Raw genomic sequence first — 15,463 nt, 5'->3', positions numbered from 1 at the left:
ATTCAATTGACATAAGTGTACTAGACAAGAGCATCTGACGTAAGCCAATACCAGTAACTAATTACAATGACAACATGCGAAATTTTATACTGTAAGTGCAATAATTATAATCCACAGCCTGGCTTTGAAATAGCTTCATAACCACGCAGCACGCCAGAGCTGGCGACTGCACTTTCAGAGGAGGCCAGTTACTGAAGAAGTAACATTTACTGAATTGAATATGCGGAAGGGGAAGTCCGCCAGTGTGCGCTCTCTCCGGTGGACTATTTGTCATTTGCAGCTCCGGTCCGGTGTGTAATTTGTAGCGCGGGTCGGTATCCAAACACTTGAGGCGGTTAAGTGAATTTGAAACAAAGCATCTGGCCATTAAGAGCAATCAAATCACACGATTCGAGTCAGAAAGTGAATTAGAGCTATTCATTTCGGGAGTCGTGCTGCCAGCACTCCGGTTCTTTCTAACGAGCTGTGAGTTTTAATTGCTGCAAAAAAAATCCATCACACTCATCACTTATTCGTAAAAGACTTTCTCGATCGTCTGATTTATTGACACCGGGGCGCTAACCGGGAATCCAGTAACACGACCCACTGGCTGAATAAATTTATAATTGATAAGCTGACTGGTAAACCGTTAACTGATTCACACTCTGATATACCTAAGCCAATTAAATAACCAATTAAACGGCTAATTCATGGATTTACTAACGAGCTGATTGGACATTTAACTAAATGCTATTACGCAGGTTATGGTAACCGCTAGAATAAATTCGTCACGAATATACAGAACGCTAGAAAAATGAGAAAATACTTATTCCTAATATTAGAGGGCAGTGGAAGTAAAGGCTGGTTCACAATAAACAGGGAACGGAAACGACAACGATAACGACAACGGAAATAATGTTACAATAAATGTATTTAAATGTGAGCATTCACAATAGGTAATTCTGAATGCTCAGATTTAAATACATTTTAATAATATTTCCGTTCTCGTTCTCGTTGTCGTTTCCGTCCCCGGTTTATTGTGAACCAGCCTTAAGAGTGTATAAAAATGGTTAGCGGTCAGTACATCTAAAGATTTCATGTGTAATATAATAATGTATAATTCCTTAGTTCTAACGACAGAAGGTCTAAGAAAGCGGGTCTAATATCAATAAGTCTAATACAAAATAACGTCCATTACAACTATGTCTAACTTACAATCATGACCAATGCCTGTATATCTAACTTTAAATGTTGTTAAGCTGTGGAAGGTAAAAAATGTGCAACAGAATTTGACTCCTGAAATGTTTGAATATAGAAAATTGTATAATTATACACAATAAAATTTAATAAAGAAAATTATATATTTATAAATTATACAGTAAAAAATACATTTTTATATCTGTAACCGTGATACATGATATATAATGAAAAGGTAGCTCAACCCTTCTAATTTCCTGTAATGGTTCGGTTTGCAATTGAGCCCAAAACATAAGGTTCTTAGGAAAAGAGATAATTTAATGAGGTTATTGAATAGACATTGTTTTCAATTAAGCAATGAGTGACAATAGTACATGGTTTTGTTGGATCAGAGAGTGGTCAGACAGACAGACAGATAGTTATTCAGTAGGTTATTTTTACGACGCTTAATCAACATCTAAGGCTATTTAGCGTCTGAATAAGATGAAGGTGATAATGCCGGTGAAATGAGTCCGGGGTCCAGCACCGAAAGTTACCCAGCATTTGGTCATATTGGATTGAGGGAAAACCACGGAAAAAACCTCAACCAGGTAAATTGTCCCGACCGGGAATCGAACCCGGGCCACCTGGTTTCACGGCCAGACGCGCTGACCGTTATTCCACAGGTGTGGACTTAGACAGACAGACAGACAGACAGACAGACAGACAGATAGATAGACAGATAGATAGATAGATAGATAGATAGATAGATAGATAGATAGATAGATAGATAGATAGATAGATAGATAGATAGATAGATAGATAGATAGATAGATAGATAGATAGATAGATAGATAGATAGATAGATAGGTAGACAGATAGACAGACGGACGGACGGACGGACGGACGGACAGACAGACAGACAGACAGACAGACAGACGGACGGACGGACGGACGGACGGACGGACGGACGGACGGACGGACAGACAGACAGACAGACAGACAGACAGACAGACAGACAGACAGACAGACAGACAGACAGACAGACAGACAGACAGACAGACAGACAGACAGATAGATAGATAGATAGATAGATAGATAGATAGATAGATAGATAGATAGATAGATAGATAGATAGATAGATAGATAGATAGATAGATAAGAGTTTCAATGTTATTTATCCCCTGTTTTTCAATTGGTCTTATTGTACAATGAAGTTAATGGATATTGTTACTACAGCATTAGATCACACTTCAATAGACATTACTTGTGATTAGACCTAAATCAAAATTAGACATTTTGACGTGAGATCTTTTCCCATTGTATATGGATAAATCGTACACTTATTTTTCATTAGACGTAATTGCTGATTAGACGTTGAGTACTTTAGAACCTCGTACATTTAGACGTACTGACCAGAAAACATAAGATTATACACTGACGAAAGAAAAAAAATTGGATAAATCAGTCTGTAGGCTCTTCCCGCAACAGAAATTAACCCTTTAGTGCTCAGTGCCAACTTAATTTGTCGTTTGTTTTCAGTAATTGTAATAAACTTAATAATAGATTGATACTACTTTATGTGACGAAAGCTCATCTAGATATATGTTCCCGTCATCTCAGGCGCAATCCTTTATTTGGTATGAGGTAGGGTGGCCAATTTCCCCCCCCCCCCGGTTCAGAGTGTTGGTGAAATATATGAGGAAAACTAGATAAATCATCTGTAACATCTCCTTTGTACACCATATGTTCCAATACGAAACAGGTTGGGGATCAAACCCAAGCCATCTGGCTAAACGACCAGAGCGCTATCACTGAGCCGCAGACGCGGCAAACCCCACCGCACCTGGACGGTCTGCCTTCAGAATTTAATAGAGCGAACACGTTGGTCGCGTGGGTAAACGACTTTCCAGGCGGAAGTTCACAGCATAGAGGCGCCAAACAGCATCAACATTGTGAACACGACGCCTTTTACTTTCTTAACAGAATACAGCTACACGGAACAGGCGACATAACCTCATTCCCGTATCTGTGACGTCACGCGAATTCGAAGCGGAGATTTTATTAAACGACAGCCAAATTCACTTCACAACTCGCTATTGGGCTCACAAAGAATTAATCATCATAATTATTATTATTATCATCATAATATGTTAGGAGAAAATCACAAACGATTAGGGAAAATAGGGGAATTTTACTTGAAGCAAGTAAAGAAATAGATTTGGAAGTAAATCCCGAGAAGACAAAGTATATGATTATGTCTCGTGAGGAGAATATTGTACGAAATGGAAATATAAAAATTGGAGATTTATCCTTTGAAGAGGCGGAAAAATTCAAATACCTGGGAGCAACAGTAACAAATATAAATGATACTCGGGAGGAAATTAAACACAGAATAAATATGGGAAATATCTGTTATTATTCGGTTGAGAAGCTTTTATCATCCAGTCTGCTGTCAAAAAATCTGAAAGTTAGAATTTATAAAACAGTTATATTACCGATTGTTCTCTATGGTTGTGAAACTTGGACTCTCACTTTGAGAGAGGAACATAGGTTAAGGGGTTTGAGAATAAGGTGCTTAGGAATATATTTGGGGTTAAGAGGGATGAAGTTACAGGAGAATGGAGAAAGTTATACAACGCAGAACTGTACGCATTGTATTCTTCACCTGACATAATGAGGAACATTAAATCCAGACGTTTGAGATGGGCAGGGCATGTAGCACGTATGGGCGAATCCAGAAATGCATATACAGTGTTAGTTGGGAGGCCGGAGGGAAAAAGACCTTTAGGGAGGCCGAAACGTAGATGGGAAGGTAATATTAAAATGGATTTGACGGAGATGGGATATGATGATAGAGACTGGATTGGTGTTGCTCAGGATAGGAACCAATGGCGGGCTTATGTGAGGGCGGCAATGAACCTCCGGGTTCCTTAAAAGCCAGTAAGTAGTAGTAGTAGTAGTAGTAGTAGTAGTAGTAGTAGTAGTAGTAGTAATTATCATATCATCATCCACCGTCATCACGGTAATGACCATTGTAAATCATTATTTTGGTGTGAAGAAATAATCATAAGTGATATTTGTCGAAGAATATTTTGTGAACAGTATTAGTAAAATTAAAATAATAACATTTCTATTTAATTAAAATTACTTGCGTATAGAATTTCGAATGCTCGAGTGCCCTCCTATATTTTTCAGTACTGCTCGCCATCTAGTGTTAAAAATCTCAACTACAGAAAAAGTACCGATTTTACTCCCATGCCATTATTACTGTTCATGTTAAGAATCTCAACTATAGATGAATAAGTGAACAGAGGAATGATCTAAACAATTGAAGTTGTTACTTAACCTATGTTAATTCTAATAATAGTTTGAAACTTTATAACATTATAAAAACAAAAATATTAATCAGGAAGAGAAAAATTGAGTGGGTCACTGGCTAACAAGGAACAGACTATTGAAGGAAGTACTGTGAAAGTGAAAGGAAAGGGTTAGTTCCTGGCTATGAGTAAATTGATGGCTTCAATTTCAGCACATTTCACCTGTCTTTGTCTAAAAAAATATTGCTATCCGTGCACCTGGACATGTAGTCCAGAAAATGCAGTTCTAATAAATATGCAAAATGTCTATGTGTCAGAAACTGCCGAAAATGAAATTTTGAATTGTTTACGTTTTCAGTAATGGAATAATAAAAATATCTACGTCTCGGCCTCCCTAAAGATCTTTTCCCCTCAGGTCTTCCAACTATTACTGTATATGCATTTCTGGATTCGCCCATACGTGTTACATGCCCTGGCCATCTCAGACGTCTGGATTTAATGTTCCTAATTATGTCAGGTGAAGGATACAATGCGTGCAGTTCTGCGTTGTGTAACTTTCTCTATTCTCCTGTAACTTCATCCCTCTTAGCCCCAAATATTTTCCTCAGCTCTTTAGTATCGAACATCCTTAACCTCTGTTTCTCTCTCAAAGTGAGAGTCCAAGTTTCAGAACCATACAGAACAACTTGTAAAATAACTGTTTTATCTATTCTAACTTTCAGATTTTTCGAGAGCAGACTGGATGATAAAAGCTTCTCAACCGAATAATAACAGACATTTCCCATATTTATTTTGCGTTTAATTTCCTCCCGACTGTCATTTATATTTGCTACTGTTGCTCCAAGGTATTTGAATTTTTCCACCTTTTCACAGAATACATTTCTGATGTTTATATTATAATTTCGTACTATGTTTTGGTCACGGGACATAATCATTTATTTTGTTTTTTCGAGCTTTACTTTCAAACCTATCTGCTTAATTGTTTCAAGTAAAATTCCCATGTTTTCCCTAACAGTTTGTAGATTTTCTCCCAGCATATTCACGTCATCCGCATACACAAGCAGCTGATGTAACCTGTTCAATTCCAAACCCTCTCTGTTATCCTGGACTTTCCTAATGGCATATTCTAGAGCAAAGTTAAAAAGTAACGGTGACAATGCATGTCCATGCTTTAGCCCGTAGTAAATTGGAAAAGCGTGAAAGAGAATCTAGCCTATACGGACTCTGCTGTAAGTTTCACTGAGACACAATTCCTGCCAGAGAAATTAACTGCAGACATAAAAATGTCGTGGAAACATTCAAATAGTTTTTTTCTTATATCTCAAAACTGTATTGAAGTGACAGGTTCTTTCTGAAATAATCGATTGGTTTAATTTATTTTTAACTTTAATAGGATTGCGGCTGAAACAGATGCTTTTATGGGTTAAGGAACGTGTTTAAATCAATAGCAGTAAGTAAAAAGGCTGAAATTAAAATTTATAAAGGAGTAATTAAACCATTAGTTACATATGGGAGTGAGATATGGACCATGTCACAAGCTGACATGCTAGGTTAAATACATGGGAAAGGAAAATATTAAGAAAAATCTATGGACCTTTGAAAATAAACGACATATGGAGAATTAGAACAAATTATGAGTTACAAAAGTTATACAGAGTGATTTATATAGAACTGACACATTTCTTTCATTAATTGTTTCAAAATGAATTGTGCTAGCGACAACTTATTATACCTAAAATGTAGAGGAATTTTGGGAGATTATTTACCTCTATAGCAAATACTGTCCGGCGTTGTCAAGTCCGGAGATCTCGATTGCCACAGGTTCCTGGAAATTATTCGGTCGTCACATAACCGGATAAATGGAAGCATGCTTCATCTGTGAACCATGTGATGGACAATATGGCAGGATTTTGCACAATGAACGTCTGAAACCAACGACAATAATTCAATCTTTTATCCTTATCTGGTTCCTGTCGCTGATGAACAACCGTAACCCTATATGGCTTTAGGCTCTCTGACACATTGAGTAGGTGTACCCTGTCTCCTGCGACAAACGTCTTAATGATTTTTTGGGTGACTGCTCCAGTCGTGCTCTTACGTCAACAACAACCGTGGGAAGCCTAGATGAACGATGCTTGCCCTTTTCACTCACCAGAGATCCAGTTGTTTCCAATTTGTTTACCAGTCCCAGTATTGTGTTTCTTTTAGAAGGATTGCGAACACCAAATTCTCTCTGGTATGCCCTTTGAGTAGCTGTAATTGAATTCGTAATCCAGTATTGCTTCACAAGGAAGAGTCGTTGATTTAATGTGTACTGCATTTTCACGTTGACACAAAATGTCGAAAACAGCTGCCAACAATAGGAATAAAACATAAACATCTGCGCATGTAGTGACAAGGAATCGAAACTCCAGAACATTCTTCTGTTGGTTTCAGACGTTCATTGTGCAAAATCCTGCCATATTGTCCATCACATAGTTCACAGATGAAGCATGGTTCCATTTATCCGGTTATGTGACGACCGAATAATTTCCAGGAACCTGTGGCCACCGAGATCTCCGGATTTGACAACGCCGGACAACATTTGCTATAGAGGTAAATAATCTCCCAAAATTCCTCTACATTTTAGGCATAATAAGTTGTCGCTAGCACAATTCGTTTTAAAACAATTAATGAAAGAAATGTGTCAGTTCTATATAAATCACTCTGTACAAAGATATTGATATAGTTGGCGATATACGAAAGAAAGGACTGCAATGGATAGGGCATGTTATAAGAATGAAGGAGTATGGATTGATAAAGAAGGCCCTAAATGGGAAAATTGAGGGCATAAGAAGAAAAGGCAGGTCTAGAACAAGATGGTTAGATGCTGTTGAAAACGATCTAAGGGAAATGAAGGTTAAAAGATGGAGAAAAACAACAGAAGATAGAGAGGCATGGACAACTATTATGAAGGAAGCTAAAGTCCTCTGAGGACCGTGAAGCTCAGGAGTAAGTAAGTATTTTTAACTGCTGCTGAACTACGATGATTATGATGATAATAAAGGTAATAATTAGTATTTTGAGAACTGACACGTTTTGGCTTGGTTTGTTGCTGTTGTTTTTTTTTTTTTTTTTTTTTTTGCACTTTGGCTTACTTTGACCATTACTGTGCACCCTGTACACAATTGGGCACCCTATACAGTGTGTGCTGCGTAATACGAAAACTGTTATTAAGTGATACCAATATTTTGAGAAGCCATTATGCGACTCAGTGACGGCTGAGGAAGAAGAATAGTGCGAAGGGAGATTTAAAACAAGCCGGAATTATGATTACAGGGCGCGCCTTGGCCTGCGGACCACGCTTTGCGCAAAGATATTTCAAGGCGTAACGGAGATTTATTAAAATTTATAGCCTGACAAGTGAGCGAGTGGTCGTGTGACGAGCGGTGTCAAATAGATGTAAATATTGCAGCACGCGTCCTTCAAGTGTCCGCGCGAAATATTTGACACCTCTGATCCGTGGGCAGCTAATGAATTAGTCTCGGATTAAGCCTGCGCCTCTCCGCCATTGTGATGGGAGCTACTGAGCCAGGATTCGGGTAACGCTTGTTTGACGTAGGAAGCTTCTTCCTTCTCTTTATGGGAGTATTCCGCGGTCAGGTATGTAGGAACCACCTGTTCCAAATTCTTGTAGATTCATTCGCAGCTCAGATATCTGACAGCTTCTCACTAAACAGAGCCAGGTTTCACCACCACCACCACCAGCACCACCACCACCACCAACACCAACAGCATCACCACTAGCACCACCACCACCACCACCACCAGCACCACCACCACCACCAACACCAACAGCATCACCACTAGCACCACCACCACCACCACCAGCACCACCACCACCAGCACCACCACCAACAACACCACCACCAGCACCACCACCACCACCAACACCACCAACACCACCACCACCACCAACACCACCACCACCAACACCACCACCACCACCACCATCACCACCACCAACACCACCACCACCAGCACCACCACCACCATCACCACCACCAACACCACCACCACCACCAGCATCACCACCACCAGCACTACCACCCCATCAGCATCACCACCACCAACACCACCACCACCACCACCACCACTGCCAACACCAGCACCACCACCAGCACCACCATCACCACCACCAGCACCACCATCACCATCACCACCACCAACACCACCACCACCAGCACCACCACCACCAGCACCACCACCACCACCATCACCACCACCAGCACCACCATCACCATCACCACCACCACCAGCATCACCACCACCATCACCACCACCACCAGCACCACCACCACCATCACCAGCACCAGTACCAACACCACCAGCACCACCACCTCCACCACCAACACTACCACCACCACCACCAACACCACCACCAGCACCAGCACCAGCACCACCACCCCATCACCACCACCACCAACACCACCACTATCACCAACACCACCACCACCACCACCAACATCAACACCACCATCACCTCCAACACCTCCACCACCACCACCACCACCACCACCACAACCACCACTACCACCACCATCATCATTATTTTCTTCTTCATTTATATCATATAGGGTGTTTCATTCATAAAGTGAAAAAGTTAAAGAGCAAATAATATATTCTCTACAGAACTTTTCGAGATGAAAAACTTGGGATCTGTGAAGTTAGAGTAAGGGAATAGTATGATCAAGCATCTCTATTGCTATCGCTTTCTATTTTTCATATTATCTATATTTATTATTTTACATCTACATACACGTATTATTATTATTATTATTATTATTATTATTATTATTATTATTATTATTATTATTATTATTATTATTTAGACTTATTTGCAATTGGACGGAGTTACGTAATAAGAGATCAACCGACAAAAACCTGTTTTCGAGATCGACCATTGAAGTTAATCTGGTTATTTACTAAACATTTTATACAAGAAGCAATGTAACACTCATACCATTACAAAAAATACCACAAATAATAATAAAAAAAAAAGCTAACCGATTTTTAATAACAGTCACGCAGTTGATTTAATATTGCAAAGCAAAATAAATAAATGAATTTTAAACAATAATAGTAATATGCGTTACAAGAGCGGTATGTTGGCGTTTTCATGTTCGAGGAAAAGACTGAAAAAGCGAAACGTAGTTGAGCTTTTTTAATTTCCGAGAACATGAAAACAAACATACCGCTCGTGTATCCTACATTATTTTGTGCGAAGATCGTTTATAACATACCTGAAAGAGGAATTTCTAATTAGTTGCAATGAAATCTCCATCTTGGTTTCTTGTCAATGACGGCAACTTTGGAAAACAAATATATCTATCTTCAATATTGTTCCTATAAAATGTTTTCTGTGTTTACTATACTCCAGCAGGCCGTGATATACGTCTGTCTTTTTTTTCCCCCAGTCTATAAATGCGAACTTAAAACAAACGGTAAGGTTATGTAATGATTTAGAGTTTACTTAATTTTTGCAAATATTTAAAAACAATAATTAACAGTGCAATTGCAGTGGTAAGTTTCCAATTTATAATTATTACTATATTGAACGTCTTTAAAAATAACATGTTAAAAGCCTAAAGCAGTAAAATCAATATGTCACTTAAGCGGTAAGAATAGGGAAATTGTTGTGTGTTACGTTGGGAATACTGAATGTGGTATTTCACACTTACCGCGTATTGGTTTTGTGCGGAAAACAAGCAAATATGCACGATCTCGCACAAAAGAATTTTATTTATAAATGCCAGCAGAGTGTAGAAATCGCATTCTTGATTTTCTTGATTTTTTTCTGAGTTAAATAAATCAAGTCAAATTTGATAGTATAATATACGCCTAAGACAGAATATAACACCATGATAAAAAGTCCTTCTCCGCGGAAACTGTAAAGTTCATATACTAAGGAAACGCGTATACTTGTAGAGAGGGCACTACTTAGAAAAATGGCTACAGTTAGAGAGTTTTTAAATAAATACTGAATTATTGTAATTTGTCTCCATTTAATTACTGACTGAACTTGTGGTATAGCTGTCTTCAACCCTCGACATCAGTTGTGTTTTACGGGCTTGAAGTTTCCTGTGTAAACATATGATGTAGAATGAAGATAACCTAGCAAACACTGTTCTCCAGAGAATTTTCCTGCCCTGACCTGGAATAGAACGTCACTTCTTAGTAGACAACTTTGCGCAGTTGTTAGCGGAGCTTGACCAGTGCTAACACCATATAAATCAGAACTAGTCGAAAACCCCAAAGTTCTGGCTTGCAGCTTAACAGGTTTCGAGCAAGTCCTTTGCACTGGAGTACACACAGCGTTTCTACCTTCAACTCCACTTACTACCTCCGGGCTACTGTGGCGTACAAATTAAGGCGCACCATACAGAAGACATTACGCTAACCGCAGACACAGATGCATATAGCGTCGGAGTGGCCGGGATACGGATAGCAAACATTTCTACACAGAGTTCGCTAGCATAAGGAAACGATCTCCAGGCTCTTTAGAAATTAATTACATTCCTTAAAGCTTTTCGGTTTCATGTACGTTAATGTTGTGCACTCAAGTTTAGTCCAAATTCTCAAATTATTTTGATATTTTGTCAAAAGATAATTTAATTTATTAATTATTTATTATCTGTACGAACCCGGAGTAAAGTCCTGTTAAAATTAATTCCATGGTTACGCGAGAACTATGTCGTACAAACTCTGAATAGTGCACTATCCAGAGAATATTTTCAAAGAAAGCTATTCCATACTTTTAGTCGCTGTTAACCCTTAAATTGACAATGTATCCTATAGGATACAACAGGTTAATAGACTATCTATGTATATAATTTGAACTGGTAATGGAAATTACGGGAAAACGGCTGAACGGATTTAATAAATGAACCCTCATTTTGAAGCTTGGAACCAAAAGGTTTTCAGAAAAATAGTAGATTTCAGTGAAATGCCAATTTTTAAACATAATTTTCCTAATTTCCAAAATCCATCTATCGTCAGTTTTGAGAACTAGCTAATAGCATTCACGGCCGACTTGATATTCCCTTCGATTTTTTGTAAAGGGGAAGCGAAGCGAGCATCAAGTCGGCCGTGTTGCATTTCAGAATAAAACAAAACACATACTACAGTGAACAATATTGCACGAAGACCATGATCTGCAAGAATGCTGACATATTTAGAGCTCAAATTAAATTGCTTATTAAAAACTTAGCTTACTAAAAATAATTTACAGGTTCGATTCTGTGGTGTGTAATTTTCTGAGTACAGCTGTGTATTGGATAATAAAAATTACAAAACTTGAGGTGGTTTGATGACATTATTACTATTAGAGATGAAATATTATTGTAGTTAATGCCATGATGTAACTATTTTTCATTAATTATACATTTTAATGCAATATTAATGATATGAAAGTGAAATGTTTTAGGGTTAATAAGTAGATGTAGAGAATTTCTTAAATTAGATCTTAATTTCTATCATTTACTGAGTGGAGGCTATTTCATATAACTACAAAACTTACGTAAGATAATAATATTGTTATTAAAAGTCAAATATTTTTATAGTTATCAATCAAGTGGGGTTGGGTCCTTTTCATATAACTTACTTAATGGCGGTGTAGTGTAGATATTTATATGCGTCATTCTCTTCAGTATTGGCTCGAGTGAGTGTAAAAATTAAAGTTCCTAAGGAAAGACCAAAAGGTATTACTTACTGACAAAATTAGAGGTCTACAAAATTTTGTAGTCTCCCGATCATTTCAAAAAGATCTCTTAGCAGGATGAAATGATTTTACGCTCTACATTTCAAACTCTACATACCAAGATGTTCGAAAGCATAGCAAACCTGACTTTTTTCAACTTTCACCTACAATCCACAATGACATGAAACAGCTATTGCTTTACTCCCACATGAAAAACTCACTGATCGTCCTGACATTGTTACTTGCGTTTTCGCGTTGAAACTCAAAAACTGAAATTCAAGGAAAAGTATTTCGCATAACCATTCAGAGGAAGTATGTTTCATTATTATGGAAGCAAACAACTTTCGAAATGTCTGGTATTCTTCATTGAAAATAAATCTGAAAAAAATTTATTTGAACATCTAATGAACTTAGTTTGCAGCATTTTCTGCACAAGCCACTAGTATGCTATAATTTTAATACAGTAGAACAATAGAAAAAAATTGGTAGGAAAATTAAAATTTCATAATACTGTGAATTTTATTAGTAACAACAATGTAATTTAGTCGTCACAACAATAATTCCTTTCTACAATTCACCTTAAACGCTCTCGTCAACAATTGGATCTCCACTCAACACCGTATTCGTTATAGCACTCCACCGACGACAATGACAATTTACTTGGACTATTACGCACAACAATGAACTGTTAATCTTAACTAATATTTACAAAGCACTATTTACAAATCAGAACTACCAGTTCTCAGTTCACAGTTCTTCTATCTCAGTCACTCGAGTTCACAGTATCTCGAACCACAGACCTTCAGAGACAGTTCACTGTACTCGAACTCGGGTCCCTCCAACTGCGGTCCACTGCACTCGAACTCAGGTCCCTCCAACTGCGGTCCACTGCACTCGAACTCAGGCCTTCGGATGCTGACGCAGATGCGGACGCACACTCGAGTCGAACTCCGGTTGGCTTGCTTGCTCTGGCTTTCTCACTGACTGAATAACTGAAAACTCAGAAAACTGCTGTCGTTCCTTCGCGACCGTAATTTATAACCACAGTGACGTAATCTCGAAGGTTCCACCCGTCTCTAGAGATGGCATTCCAGAGAAATCCAGAGCCCTCTCCTCTCTACCAGCACCAGATGCGCGCGCAAACTCGTCGCGTGACGTAATACACCCTCTCTCTTCTCTCCACCGCGCGACGTCACTCAATGTTCCGTGCAGCCTGTGCGATCTGCTTTCATGCGGGACGCTGGTCGTGAGTTCGAATCTCACGTCGCTGTCACATTGCTCCCTCCTTAGGGCTGCTCGTCCCGGGCAGTCCCTTGGTAGGCTGCTAGTCGGTCCAACGTTTGGGGTCCTCCGACTGCTCCCTCCTTATGGTGGCGCCACCCCATCCTTGGCTTGGCTGGGCAGCGATACTCGTACTGCGTGGGCGCCATCTTGCTTTTCCCCTTGGCCCTCCAAGGAGAGCTCGCTGGCCACGGGTTGGTCCTCGGCGTCCATCAGGAACACTTCATCCCGACCAAGACGGAGTATACGGCGCCGGACGTCCACCGTCGCATCGAGTAACCGCATGGCGTCGAGTCCCAGGACGACGTCCTCGGTGATGTTGGCGACGAACACCCACATCTCCAGTTTCCTTTTCCCCAAGGTCAGGTCCAGGAAGACCTCTCTCTGGATGGGCAAGCTCTCGCCTGAAGCAGTCCGTAGCTCGTATTGGCGCAGCGGCGTCCTCCCAGGTAGGCCCCGCACGACGTCTGGTCTGGCGATAGTGAGCATCGCCCCGGTGTCCACCAATACTCTGCATGGACGGCCTCTTATCCGTCCTTCAGCAATCAGCCCATCGTCGCACCTTCTGTCGACCGGTTTCAGGACGAGCCGAGGGGACGGTGATGACGGCGCCGACGTGCTCCTCTTAGCATCGGCCTCCTCTCTCTCCCGACTGTTGCCAGGTCGGTCGCAACTCCTCCGCAGGTGCCCAGGTTCACCGCAGGACCAGCAGGTGGGCACCCGTCGTCTCCGTTGCTCAGGCGACTGTTGGTTTCTCTCGGTGTCAGCCACCTCTCTCTCCTGCTGGTGGCCAGAGCGGTCGCAGTCCCTCCTTAGGTGTCCCGGCCTCCCGCAGGACCAGCAGATGGGCGCCCGTCGTCTCCGCCGCTCCGTTTACTGTTGGTGCTCCTCGACGTCGGCCACCTCTCTCTCCTGCCTGTGACCGGATCGGTCACAGTCCCTTCTCAGGTGTCCCGGTCTGCCGCAGGACCAGCAGGTGGGCGCCCGTCGTTTCCGCCGCTCCGTTGACTGCTGGCGCTCCTCGACGTCGGCCACCTCTCTCTCCTGCCTGTGGCCGGATTGGTCACAGTCCCTTCTCAAGTGTCCCGGTTTGCCACAGGACCAGCAGGTGGGCGCCCGTCGTCTCCGCCGCCCCGTTGACTGCCGCTCGGGTGGCTTCGGTTGGCGCCCCCAGCATCCGTCGCCGTGACGCTCCTGATCCAGTGCGGTGTTGAGACTCCCGCCGCCGACTTGGCCGCCTCCATCCTGAGGGCCGCCGCCAGAGCTGCGTTGATGGTACGATGCTCTGCTAAGAGTAGCTGTTGTCTTATTTCGGGGTCTCGAACTCCGCTGCCGAAGGTGTAGGCCGCCTCTCCAGCGATGAAGTCATTAGGTAGGCCCCTGAGGGCCTTATGGGCCAGTTGTTCCACCGCCATCGCGAATTCTTGCAGGGACTCGCCTGACTGTTGGACCCTCGTTTTCAGTTGGGTCCTGAACGCTGCCGCAAGTTGATGGTCACCATAACGTCCCTCCAAGGCCGCTAATATCTCAGCGGCTGTCCCATCTTCTGGAACGCTGTGAAGAATCTCCGACGCCTGTCCTTGAAGCGCGGTCAGCAACTGTGTAGTCTTCTCCGCTGGGGTCCAGCCATTATGTGCTGCGGTGGCCTCGAACTGGCGACGGAATATCGCCCAAGACGTCGTACCGTCGAACTTCGGCGTCTTGACGTTGTAATGTCTGGCTGAAGGCGATGATTCCGCAGGGCCACTATATGGAGTCCTCAACTCTGTGGCCGCTTCTTGCATGCCACGTCGAACCTCCTCGGCAACTATCTGTTTCTGTTCTCTAGCCTGGCGATCCACCAACGCGAGGATGTGCTTGTTTTCTTCAGCATGTTGGTCCATCAACGTGAGTATGTGCTTGTTTTCCTCGGCGTGTTTTTCCATCACCTCACTCGTCTTGTCCAGCAACTCGCTCGTCTGCTCTTGAC

Source organism: Periplaneta americana, chromosome 3 (assembly GCF_040183065.1).
Source record: "Periplaneta americana isolate PAMFEO1 chromosome 3, P.americana_PAMFEO1_priV1, whole genome shotgun sequence".
Lineage (NCBI taxonomy): Eukaryota > Metazoa > Arthropoda > Insecta > Blattodea > Blattidae > Periplaneta > Periplaneta americana.
The sequence above is the reverse complement of the archived record's forward strand: the minus strand, read 5'-3'. Positions refer to the sequence as shown.